The sequence below is a fragment of the Melopsittacus undulatus genome, chromosome 4 (assembly GCF_012275295.1).
Source record: "Melopsittacus undulatus isolate bMelUnd1 chromosome 4, bMelUnd1.mat.Z, whole genome shotgun sequence".
In the NCBI taxonomy this organism is placed as follows: Eukaryota; Metazoa; Chordata; class Aves; order Psittaciformes; family Psittaculidae; genus Melopsittacus; species Melopsittacus undulatus.
This window is the reverse complement of record NC_047530.1, coordinates 48,403,657-48,414,465: the sequence shown is the minus strand read 5'-3', so window position 1 is coordinate 48,414,465 and position 10,809 is coordinate 48,403,657.

Below are 10,809 nucleotides of genomic sequence, written 5' to 3'. Positions count from 1 at the left end.
TCAGGAATTCTGGTAAATGAGAAAATACTTCCGTTTTTGATAACCTATGGTTCTTTCCAGCTCCTCAGGTGTCTCTTCAGTTGCTTTGAAAGCTGATGGGAATCATTGATCTCGTTTACCTTCTTTATATCTTGATAGATTCTTTGGAAACCAAAGTCTTGTGATGCAGAGGAAAAGCAAAGCTTGTCTCATGGGCTGGAACAAAAATGTGCTTTACTGTATCTGAAACCTATAAGGTGCCTCTGTGGTTCTGCAGGTTGTGCTGAAATCAGAGTTCCTGGCACAGAGCGGACCTCAACCCACTTCTGTGCTGTGGAGAGGACTCTGGGCTCCTGGTCCTCTTTTGTAAGGGTAAGAACCTCTTTTGCTGCTGCCCCTGTGTGTATTTCTCCAGCTTACCTGATCTCCCAGCTCTGGGCAACAGCAGTTCTCGCTCAGGAGGGAAGCTGCAGCCAGTATTTCTGCCTCTGCCCTGGCTTCTGCCCTCTAGGGCAGGTCTTGATGGTCCTAACCAAAGCATTAAAGGCAGACCTAACTCTTCATTTCCAGATAGCATTGCACAAGCTCCTGTCAGACCTGCAGCTCTCATTTCAGGTCTTATAAGTGGACTTGATGATCGTTCTTAAGAGCACTGAGGGAAAGCTTAGTAAAGAATATGGTTGACTCTAACCCTGGAAGCAGAAGAGCCACTTTTTCAACAGCTATGCTCAATAGTGAGATAAGTTTCAATGACCCACCTGCAGGGAAGAATAGAAAGAGTTCATAATTCTGGACACTTCTTGACCTACTTCCCAGACACATTCCTTCCCCACCACCCCCATTGCCTGTGCAAACACAAGGTTTTGCAAGGAAAATTGCTGTGTGACTGTTAAATGCAGTTTTATTTATTGGATGCTTTAGAAAACATCAAGAGCAGCTAAGTGCACAGACAGACAGATGAATCCGAATGATTTACTGCTTTGCCTTTTATAGCTCTTGATTACATCAGGTTGCTGCATCAATATTTTGTCTGTTACAGTCCAGCCTTATGGGCCAGGAAGGCAAAGAATATTATTGCTGTGTGGTTTTCCAGGTGGTATAGCAATTGGAATAGCTGTCCATAGGGAAGGAGTGCAGATTCCCAAAAGCTGGGAAGCAATTTAACCTCATGCATAATCAGATATTTGTCCAGCCCATAGATCTGAAATAAAAATACTGGTTTAATGAAACCTCCATGTATTTTAGGACTGGCCGGCTGTACTTGAGCAAAAAACCTTGCCTGAGTATTTCACTACACCTGTCTTTGATCCAGGCTGCAATCCAGAAGTGCAAATGGCTCTCTGTAGCAAAGGATGAGTGAGGACTGTGAACTAGGATCTGGACTCCAAACCCCCTGACGTATGAAGCTGTTTGAGTCCAGTTCAGAGAGAGGCTCCAGGAGCAATGCCTTTCTCCAGGCTGGGATTCATAGGCTTCATCTCCTTCAAAATATCAGTAGTGTAGGATTCGGAACTTAGTGCCCCAGTGCCACATCAAGGCTGGCTTTGCTCCTGTAAGCCTCATGGTCCTTCTGGAAGAATGCCTTCCTGCCTGCCTAACAGCTGAGGAAATGTCTGATGGGGTTCGGTTTTGAGGACTCAGCAAAGCCTGCAATGGGAACAGATTCCAAATGTCCTGATAGCTCCTGCAAAGCCACATTGGAACCAAAAAGAGATTTAATAATGAAAATGTACCCCTGCCCCCTCCCTTCTTTGTCCCCTTCAGCATGCAAACCAGCTTTTCCAGTGGGATGCAGAGGGTGGCAGAGCAAAGGCAACTAAGTGGTGTGCTCTGGGTAATGCCCTTCCCAGATCTTCGTGAAGTCAAGCCATCATCATCATCACCACCTCTGCCATGACCCAGAGTAGCTGGGACAAGAGAGGAAGGGAGGGGTGACAGGGTACACACTAAGAGAGCTTTCCTCTCAGTGGACAGAGAAAGTGGGGCTAGAAAAGCAAGTACTAAACCAGTTCATCTATGTCTTGGTGAAAGAAGCAACAGTTGTGACTTTAAGCCCTGGACAATACAGAGTGGGGGAGTTAGGGAGAGGAGGAAGCTCCTGGTGAAAACCATGTTCTGAACAGTTCTATTTCCTACTCTAACCAGGGCTTGTGCCTCATTCATATACATTTCTAAATCTGATATGCTTCATACTCCTGTTCTTCGGCTGTGCACTAGACACAACGAGTGATGGCAGGAAATTGAACACAGGGTTGCATGTCTGCAGCTGTGGGGAGTGCGATGGCACCAGCAATCCAACCAAGTATCTCATTCTGGTGGCTCCAGAACTCACTGAAATACAGTATGAAGCCTCAGATCCAATTTCCTGCTCTCCTTTATCCTGGGTGTACCTGTCAGTCAGAGCGACTGCCTGTAGTTATCGGGTGATCCATCATATTAAAACAAGGGGTAAGGAAAAAGCAAAGCAGAAAAGATAATAAATGCTTTGCAGACTTCAAAATCCTTCCCCTTTTTTCCTAGCCCATAAAACTATGATTCAGTTTTGTATCCTGGCTCGAGGGTTTCTCTCTGTCCAGGTGCTCTGATTTGTTTGGTCCAGTTTGGACCATAGCACTGCCCTTATGTGTGCTAACCTGGCCCACATTAGCCTTCCCTTCTGGATGTGGTCAAGGCAGGTGTCTTGTAGGACTGTCTCTTCACCTGTGCTGGCTAAAACCATCCCATGCCAGGGAAGCAGGAGAACTGCTGTTGTCCCAGGTAATTCCCTTCTCCACCTGCTTCATTAAATAATAAACAGTCAGAGTATAATCCCAGGGTGGTGTATGAAGGACAAGGTCCTTCGGAGCACAAAAAGGATACAGGCTGCATCAGGAGGTCGCTATGCATGTTGTACTTATTCCTTTGAGAGGCTGAGGCAGTGCCAGTGTGACTGCAGCAGCTTCCAGACCAGTTCAAGGTCAGGAGCAAACCAGTGACCTCTTTGTCTATGATCTTGCCTATTTGCAGGCATCAACTCAGCAGTTGTCATTAAAGGTCTGTTATACTCCACCACTGGGCTGCTGGCTGTGATGTTCTGGATGGAGTCCAAGTTTCATTCTGCTTCTGGAAATTCCCCTTGGAAGATACTGGACATGCTTTGCATGGAAGATACTAGCATGCGTTGCTTTCTGCCCTCCACCGCTCTGTGCTGCTTCTCCAGGCTACCCAGCAGCTCCCATAGTGTAGCATGGGCTATACTGCTCACAGTGACAAAATTCCAGCTAATTTCCATAGCATCAGGGTTTGGCTTGATCTCTTCATAATCTGCACCCTGCTAAAGTGACTGGAAGCTCTCTGCATCTCCCCCTGTGCACTGCAGCAAAGTTGGGACTGGTCAGGACGTCGTTGCACTTATCTCTGTTAAATGCATTGTGTGAGGGAGACGATCTCCTCTGGAAGCTGTGGATGCAGATGGGGCAGGTTGTCCTCATGTTCTCCAAAAGCCCAGAGAAGGCATCTGAAGCTCCTGAGTTTGCATTTCCTGAACTGGTTCTACAGGATATGGAGACCTTCAACCTTGATAAGAGGAATGCAATGCTTGGACAGTTAAGAGTGCCTGGAGGCTGAGTCTGGGTGCTTGATGCTTCACAGACAGGGTGCCTGGGCTTGGAGCTCTGCCTTTGCTGCTGCTGAGAGGTACAAGAGCCTTTTCCAGGCAGTAGGGCTCTGGAGTAAGTGTGGAAGTGTCTTATTTACTGCGTGCTGGTAAGAAATCTGTGAAGGGAACTTCCACTGCTCAGCATCACAGTATCCTGAGAGGTTTCTATAGGAAGGACTGGCACTCATCTGTGTGCTTCCATCCAAGAAAAGAAGTGACCTGGTTTGGAGTGTTTTGTCTCACTGCCTTCCTCAGTAGTACCCTGTGTAAGGGGGGGAGTTGGTAGCTGCAACTGTATTCAGGAGAGGAAGTTTTCATGTCCCAGCTTCTGTGATGAAATCTCTGTCATAAAACTAATCAGTGATTTCACACTTCCTGATACACTATGAAAATGATCAGACACAGCAGCAGCTGGGGGAAGTGATGGGACACGTTGAGGCTTTGCTCCTTCTGTTAATATCTTTTTTTTTTTTTTCCTTTTTTTTTTTTTTTTCTGAACACGTGTTCGCTGTGGAAGCTGGCAAAGGACTTGAAATCTCAATGCACCCACTGAACATGTCCAACAAGGAAGCTGCTTTTACAGCCTGTCTCCTGATTCAGGGAAAGCTCCAGGAACAAACTCGCCAACAGTTTCAAGCTGACAAGCAGGTATTCTTTATTGCGGCACCGGGAGACACGGGGGATAACTCCTCCTAACGTGTGTCCCCATATTGCTCTGCAGGCCATCCTTATATAGTCACTGAGCATATTATATCATTTTCCAGAAAGTCTCCCGTATTCATACAAGAATGTGATGGTGATCTTTAAGGGTCGTTTACTTTTCCCAGCTTAATTAACATTACAGACATAGCAATCATCCTGTCCTCCTACTTGTCAGTTAGTTAGTTTAGGTGCTCCCATCCTGGCCATCAGCTAGTCCCAGATACTCCCTACCCCCAGGTCCTGTTCTTCCATTTTGCTTTTCTCACACCTTTTGTACTGAGGTTCTGAGGACCTGAAACTATGTCAACTACCTTCAGGCACCACGGTTATTTTCCATTACAAAGCTATCAAACTTATCATTACTTAGAACTGATTCCATTTTGTGCTTTTGTGCCTCCTTGTATCACCCCTGACCTCATGGCAACAGCTCTGTCTCATGAAGGCAGTAAACCATGAAGCCACCAACAGAGAAACGGGGACAGAGATGTGTCTGTGGAGAGGCTAGATAAAATGTGTTTCCTGGTTTCCGTCTTTCTGAAGGCATGACAAAATAAGCTTCACCTCATGGCTCTATTGCACACACTGCACACACAACGATGGGATTAAAACCCTTACAGCATGTGGAGGGGCAGCCATGCTCTTCACCTTTCCTGGAAACCCACAGTAGGTCTGGCAGTGATGGGAGCCAGGGACTTGCTGCCAGGCTTCTGTGTGCAATAGGTGACCGGCAGCAGCATGTGGATCTGCACGATAGTGTTGGGCAGAGGAGATAATGCTCCACCAGCCGGTGAAGAAGAGGGGAACTTTGGTCTTTGCCCCAGAGGTGGCTGTGGCAGCCAATGGCTTGGCTATCCCTTGTTCCCCAGTAGCAGTCACATCACTCTGCCTGTGCCCTGTAGGGCTCGGAGCCACTCTCCTTCTCAGTTACAAGAAAGTACTTGAATAGGCACTAGAAAGATGTGAAGTGGAATACCACAAGAACATAACCATGCTAAGTAAGAGCTCAGTCCATTTCTAGATACAGCTGAAACCAGTGAGATGATGACAGCAGCTAAAGGGGGAGCACAAGGGTTTGTAGCAGAACCAGCTGAAAGGGAATCCAAGCACTGCAGGCCCTGCTGCTCCTGCAAAATCGCATGATGCTAGGCAAGGAGGCTGCTTCCTGATGCTACTGCTCCTGGGATGCCATTTCCCTTGTCTAGTAAATATGAACTTCTGTAATGAGCCACATAATGAGTGTGCTGAACCACACCTCCATTTTCTAGAGGGCATTGCAACCAAGTGTCAAGCAATTAGCCCTTGTAGCAGCTTTGGGAGATGAGTAATGCCCGTTGCATTTCTGGAGTTGCCTGGCACTGCTGAAGCTCACAGAGTAAGCTAGGGCAGGGCTGGCAGCAGCAGGTTGAGTAACTTGGTCTGCATGCTGCTGGGACTCAGGAGCCTGTTCTGCTGCATGGGTGATGACAGGGAGATGTACCTGGAAATTGATTCCGACATTGTCAGTACCTTTGACTTCCAGATCAGGAGTAAATCCAGGCCCTTTTGAGAACCGTGGGTGCAGCAGATGTGAGCTGAGTGCAGGCTAGGGCAGGGAACAGCATGTGGAGGCAGTGGCTGGAGAGTTCATATGGGTTCACAGATGGCCCCTATCCCCACGAGGAGGGGGGCTGTTGGCAGGGCAGGGGTGAGGGCTCTGCCACTGCAGGACTCCTGCAGGACACTCCTGGGGCATGGCAAAGGCAGGCCTGAACCAGGACCTGCTTCTTAGCATCCCCATTGCTCTGCACAGAGGCAGCAGCACTGGGGTGGCAGCACACTCCCAGGGGCTGGACCCCATCTGCATCCTGTCACCACCCTGCCACCACCCTGCCAGCCTCTGGGGCTTGGTTTCCTCTGGGCTCTGGTATTTACATGAGGTTCTGCTGCTCTCCCCATTAAGGTAAGTGGTGTTTTCCCATGGTTTTGTAAAGGGCTTGTGGGGTTGGTAGCTAACCTGCCAAGAGCTCTGCTGTGGCTTCTGAGCTGGAGGTCTTCCTTTGCCTTCCTGTGCTCATGTGGTGGTCTCTCCCATAGCTGCTAGCCTGCTGCAGGGAACTTTGATAGCTAGTAGGAGCTCCCAGAACCTTAATTTCCCTATTGTGAGGAACTAGGCAGATGGGGGATGAGGAGAGAGGCTTGGGATGCCCAGGCTGAGAGAAGCACCCAGTGCATTAGGGCTCTACTACAAGTCACTGAGCATTGCCAGCTTGGTCTTGTCTACCAGCTGTTCTGAGCGATGTTGGGTCACTCCTGTGAAGGGCTGCTCAGGTGGCTGGTGAGCTGTGACCCTGGACAAATCTACTGGCATTTGGAGATGAGGTGTGTGTGTTTTCTACCTGGTGTTTCTGCTCATGGTCTTTGAGATGAGGTTTGTGTATTTGGTAAACAGCACTGTGAGCGGCCCTGTGTGACTGGGATTCCTGGAAGTGGGAGATACTGCTCTGTAGCTGCAAGATGGTCAGCAGTGCAAAACTGGAAGTGAAAAACCACATAGACCATAGGCTGTGCAAAATGACCGTAGCGTCCCTCTGCCAGGAGCACCAGGAGTGTGCTGGGAGCAGGAGATGGGCAGCCCAAGGCTCTCCAGGCCAAAGTGCTTCTGCCATTATGAGTTATTCCACCTTTTATCTCCAGAGTGAGATTTCTTCTGCACATTATGGGGTGCAAATTAGTTATCGTAGAGAGAAAGAGAGAAAAAAGGGAGCTACTCCAAGCTCACAGTTTATGTGATGTGTTGGCAAAGAGCAACAGCTAAAATCATGTCCCCACAGCAACAACAAAAAGAGGGGCTTAAAGAGTGTGTGTGGTGAGAGGGACAAGGGTAAGAGCCATGAGCTGGTGGGAGATGATGTACAGAAAGGGGCAGATGTCAGGGCAGAAGCTGAAGGTGGGACTTCATGCAAAGTACATATTGTGTGTAAAAGAAACCCCTTTAAAAGGAAACCTGGCCAATAAAAGATCACCCTGTCTTGTGCACAGGGCTGAGTATGCCTTTCTCCTCCACAAATTAACTTTGTTCCATCTGGATCCTTTTGTTTTCTCTGAGGGTGGGATCCTGTTGTCAGAGCAATACTGTGGGACTGCTTTGGCTGTGAGTGTGCCTGGACAAGCTGGTTGTGTTCAGCAGGATCTAGGAATGTGTAGGTATATGTTGCATGTGCCTGTGTCCTTCTGTGGTTGGGCCTCTTTTTAAACATCAAAAGAAGGGCTAATACCCTCCTAAACTCCACTTTGAGGAGAATCTGAATAAATGAATACTTTAGCCAGTGTTTTTTACCACCCACTTAATCCAAAAACATGACATACATCAGAAGGACAGTTCGGCGCCATAACTGGAGATTCAAAATCAAGGCTTCAGTGCTGAGGGTGGTGGCAGCCCTTGTGTGAAGTCCTTATGGCAGGCTTCTTCCCAGGAAGACTGTCTGTACCCTACCAGAGCAGTTTCGGGTCAGTTTCCCACACCAGGAGCACTCATCCCGTATGTGTTTCCTGGGTTCTGCCAACCTGGACAGAAGTCACGTGTATCCTAGAGATGAATGTGTGTCTCTAATCTCTCCATGCACAGGTTGCTCACTCCTTTAATTAAACTGCTAACTTTCATTAACAGTTGATGTTAACGTACTTTACAGTTCCTTTCCCCCCCCTGATTTTTATAAACCAGGATCAGTCTCCTGGAGGGAAGCACGGCTTTTTTTGAGCTGCTCAAGGGGAAGTGACAATCTGGCACTCTTCACTTTGCCCTAGATTTTTAAAAGAGGAGATACTATTATTTGGGAGATTCTTTTTATTTTTTTTTTTCCTTCAGTAGGTCTCAGCTGTTTTATTAAGAAAAGTATTACACTGACCTTAGGGGAATAGTAAAATCTTATTCTATCTTTATCCAGCATTTATTATTATTCCCATTGGACTGTGCTATCAAGGTCTATAGTTGTGCTATCTGGTAACATTCCCTGAGGTCAGAGGCCTCCAGTCTAGCACCCTGCATGCTCAAAGTGGAGACAAACCAGAGTGTGAAACCTTGTTTGCAGCCCCAACAGGGATTGCCATGAGGCTAAGGGCAAGGGCAGCCACAGACACATCGGTGTTTTCTGCCCAAGAGCTGAGCACCCACGACCCTGTGCCAGGCACTGCAAGTGTGTAGATGGGTATCTGTGGGGTGGCTATTGGTCCATTGGCCACCCAGGCTGCCAGATGGGTGGGAGCATTTTAGATGCTGATGCTGTGGAAGACGCATAGGCAGTGGAAACCAGTATGGAGGACAACATGCTCCTGCTGCAATATAACACAACCCCAACCCTTTCTCATTACCAATAGCAGCAGCACTTAATAGTTCAGCCTGTTAGCAAGTTCACTGGCCAGGGAGCAGCAGTCCCAGAATTTGAAGGTACAGGCACAGGATGAAGGGGGAAGAGTTTGAGAGGTGTAAGAAGCCAGCCTGTGCATGGCAGGGTACCAGCTGCTGCTCTAGAATTGCTGTGGATCCTCCTCTCTGTGAAGCACTGCCCTAGGTTTAGAAACATGGATTTATTTTTTCTTTTCATGGTACTAACCAGCAAGTGGTGAAAGAAGCATAAAAAAAAAGTCTTGGTGCCAGTGTTTAACAGGAGAACCAGAGTGGTGGAGGTACAATTGATTTTTGTCTTTGTTAGGTTTAAAAATCAATGAAATATGAACTTTCCCCATCGATTTTTGGAATTCAAAATTATTTTGGGAAGTTGTTAAATAAATCGACAACTTTGGGAGCCAAATTCTTTTCTAGGGCATTGTAAGACATATATGAGAACCTGTCAGAACATGCTGATGTGCTTGCAGGCTTGCCATGCTAATACCTGTGGCTGCCGCCTGTCATGCCGAACATCATTCTCTGAGACCAGGCCCCTTGGTCCCCAGCGGGAGTGGGGAGGGAGCATATCCAGTCCAGTGCTGTAATCTGAACCTCGTGTAGAGTTCTGCAGCTGAGAAGATAGGTGTACTGCCAGCAGTGTTGGTGCTGGTTGCTAATTACTAGTCACTGCAGTTGAAAGGGACTTTCTGGATGTGCCCTTTGTCCTGTCACATACCGCAGTGCATCCCATTGGTCCTTCCTGGAAAAATCTTACCTTATGAAACCCCTCCAAAACCATATAACCTAGTTTGTAACAGAGTTGGTATTAAGCTGTTGCTCTAAGATGCCCAAAAGAAGGAAAGTCTCAGAGCTCCTCACCCTGAGAAGGTCCCTGTGATGACCACTCTCTATGGTTGGTATTTAAAATGCTGGAAAGATCCCCTTTGAATGAGTGCTTCCTTCCTGACTCAGAATTCACTGGCTTGTCAGGCCTCACCCTCAGGGTTTGTCCAGAGCAGGTATGCTCCACCACAGATGTCCACTTTCTCTGCACCCTTCAGTTTCTGAAGCTAATACTAAAATGGAAACTTTGGAATTGACACGTGTCCTGAATACCATGATCATTATAAAAGATGATGTCCTGAAGAACACAGCCTTGGCTGTGAAGTGTGCTCTCCCTCTCCATTGTCAGATGGGTCCTTTGGAACAGGGTACTTCTTATCAGAAGGTTTCAAGAGTTTGAGTTACCCTGAACTCTCAATATATTTATTTGAGGTCTTTTTATTCTAGGTGGGGTGGTGTTATATATGGTGTCTGAATGCTGCGTTAAGTTCCTTTAGGTCCATGTTCACTTACACAGAATCACCTTGGCACGCCAAGATCAGGACATATTTGTGGTATCACTCACCTACACATGGGCTCGTCTCTACACTGCTCTGCACAAAGCTGTGATGAAGATGTCCCTCTTTCTGAGTCAGACCTGAGGAACATTACCTCTGACCCTTTCTCCCGTGGGAAGCTCTGTGATGAGACTAGAGGACCTTACCACAACCTATGTCTGTCACAGCCACATCCGTGGATCAGAGAGTTTCAACCCATATTTCACTCCTTCCTGATCAGTGTGCACAGAGTACACTGTGAATGAGCAATGTTTCATCCTTCATTGTGCATCTGTGGCAGAAATCCATCTGCTAGGACTTGTGGAGGAATTGCCCACTGGTCACAGGAAGTGCCATAAAGCATAGACTCTCCCAGGTGTCCAATGGCTTGTTTGATAGGAACTTGTGCATTGTTGAGGATGTGTGTGTAAAGCCGAGGCTGGCTGCCAGAGTAGTCACATGTGCAAGGCAGGCTTTCATGGGGGAAAAAATAAAGCACAGAATTTTACAGTTAAACTGTGTTCATTTGCTCAGTAATCATGGACAGCCTTGAAGCTGTTTCCTGCATGGTGGCTCCTTTCCTCTTTCCCCTAGAAAGTCATTTTTTCTCAGACGTGGAACTTCATTTCAAGGCTCTGCAGATGCATCATACTAATAAATGTCACATTATCCCATCTCTTCTGACAGAGACGTGAGCAGGCACCTGATGAAAGCTGATGAGGGAGGAAAAGCAAAGCTATGAAAAACAG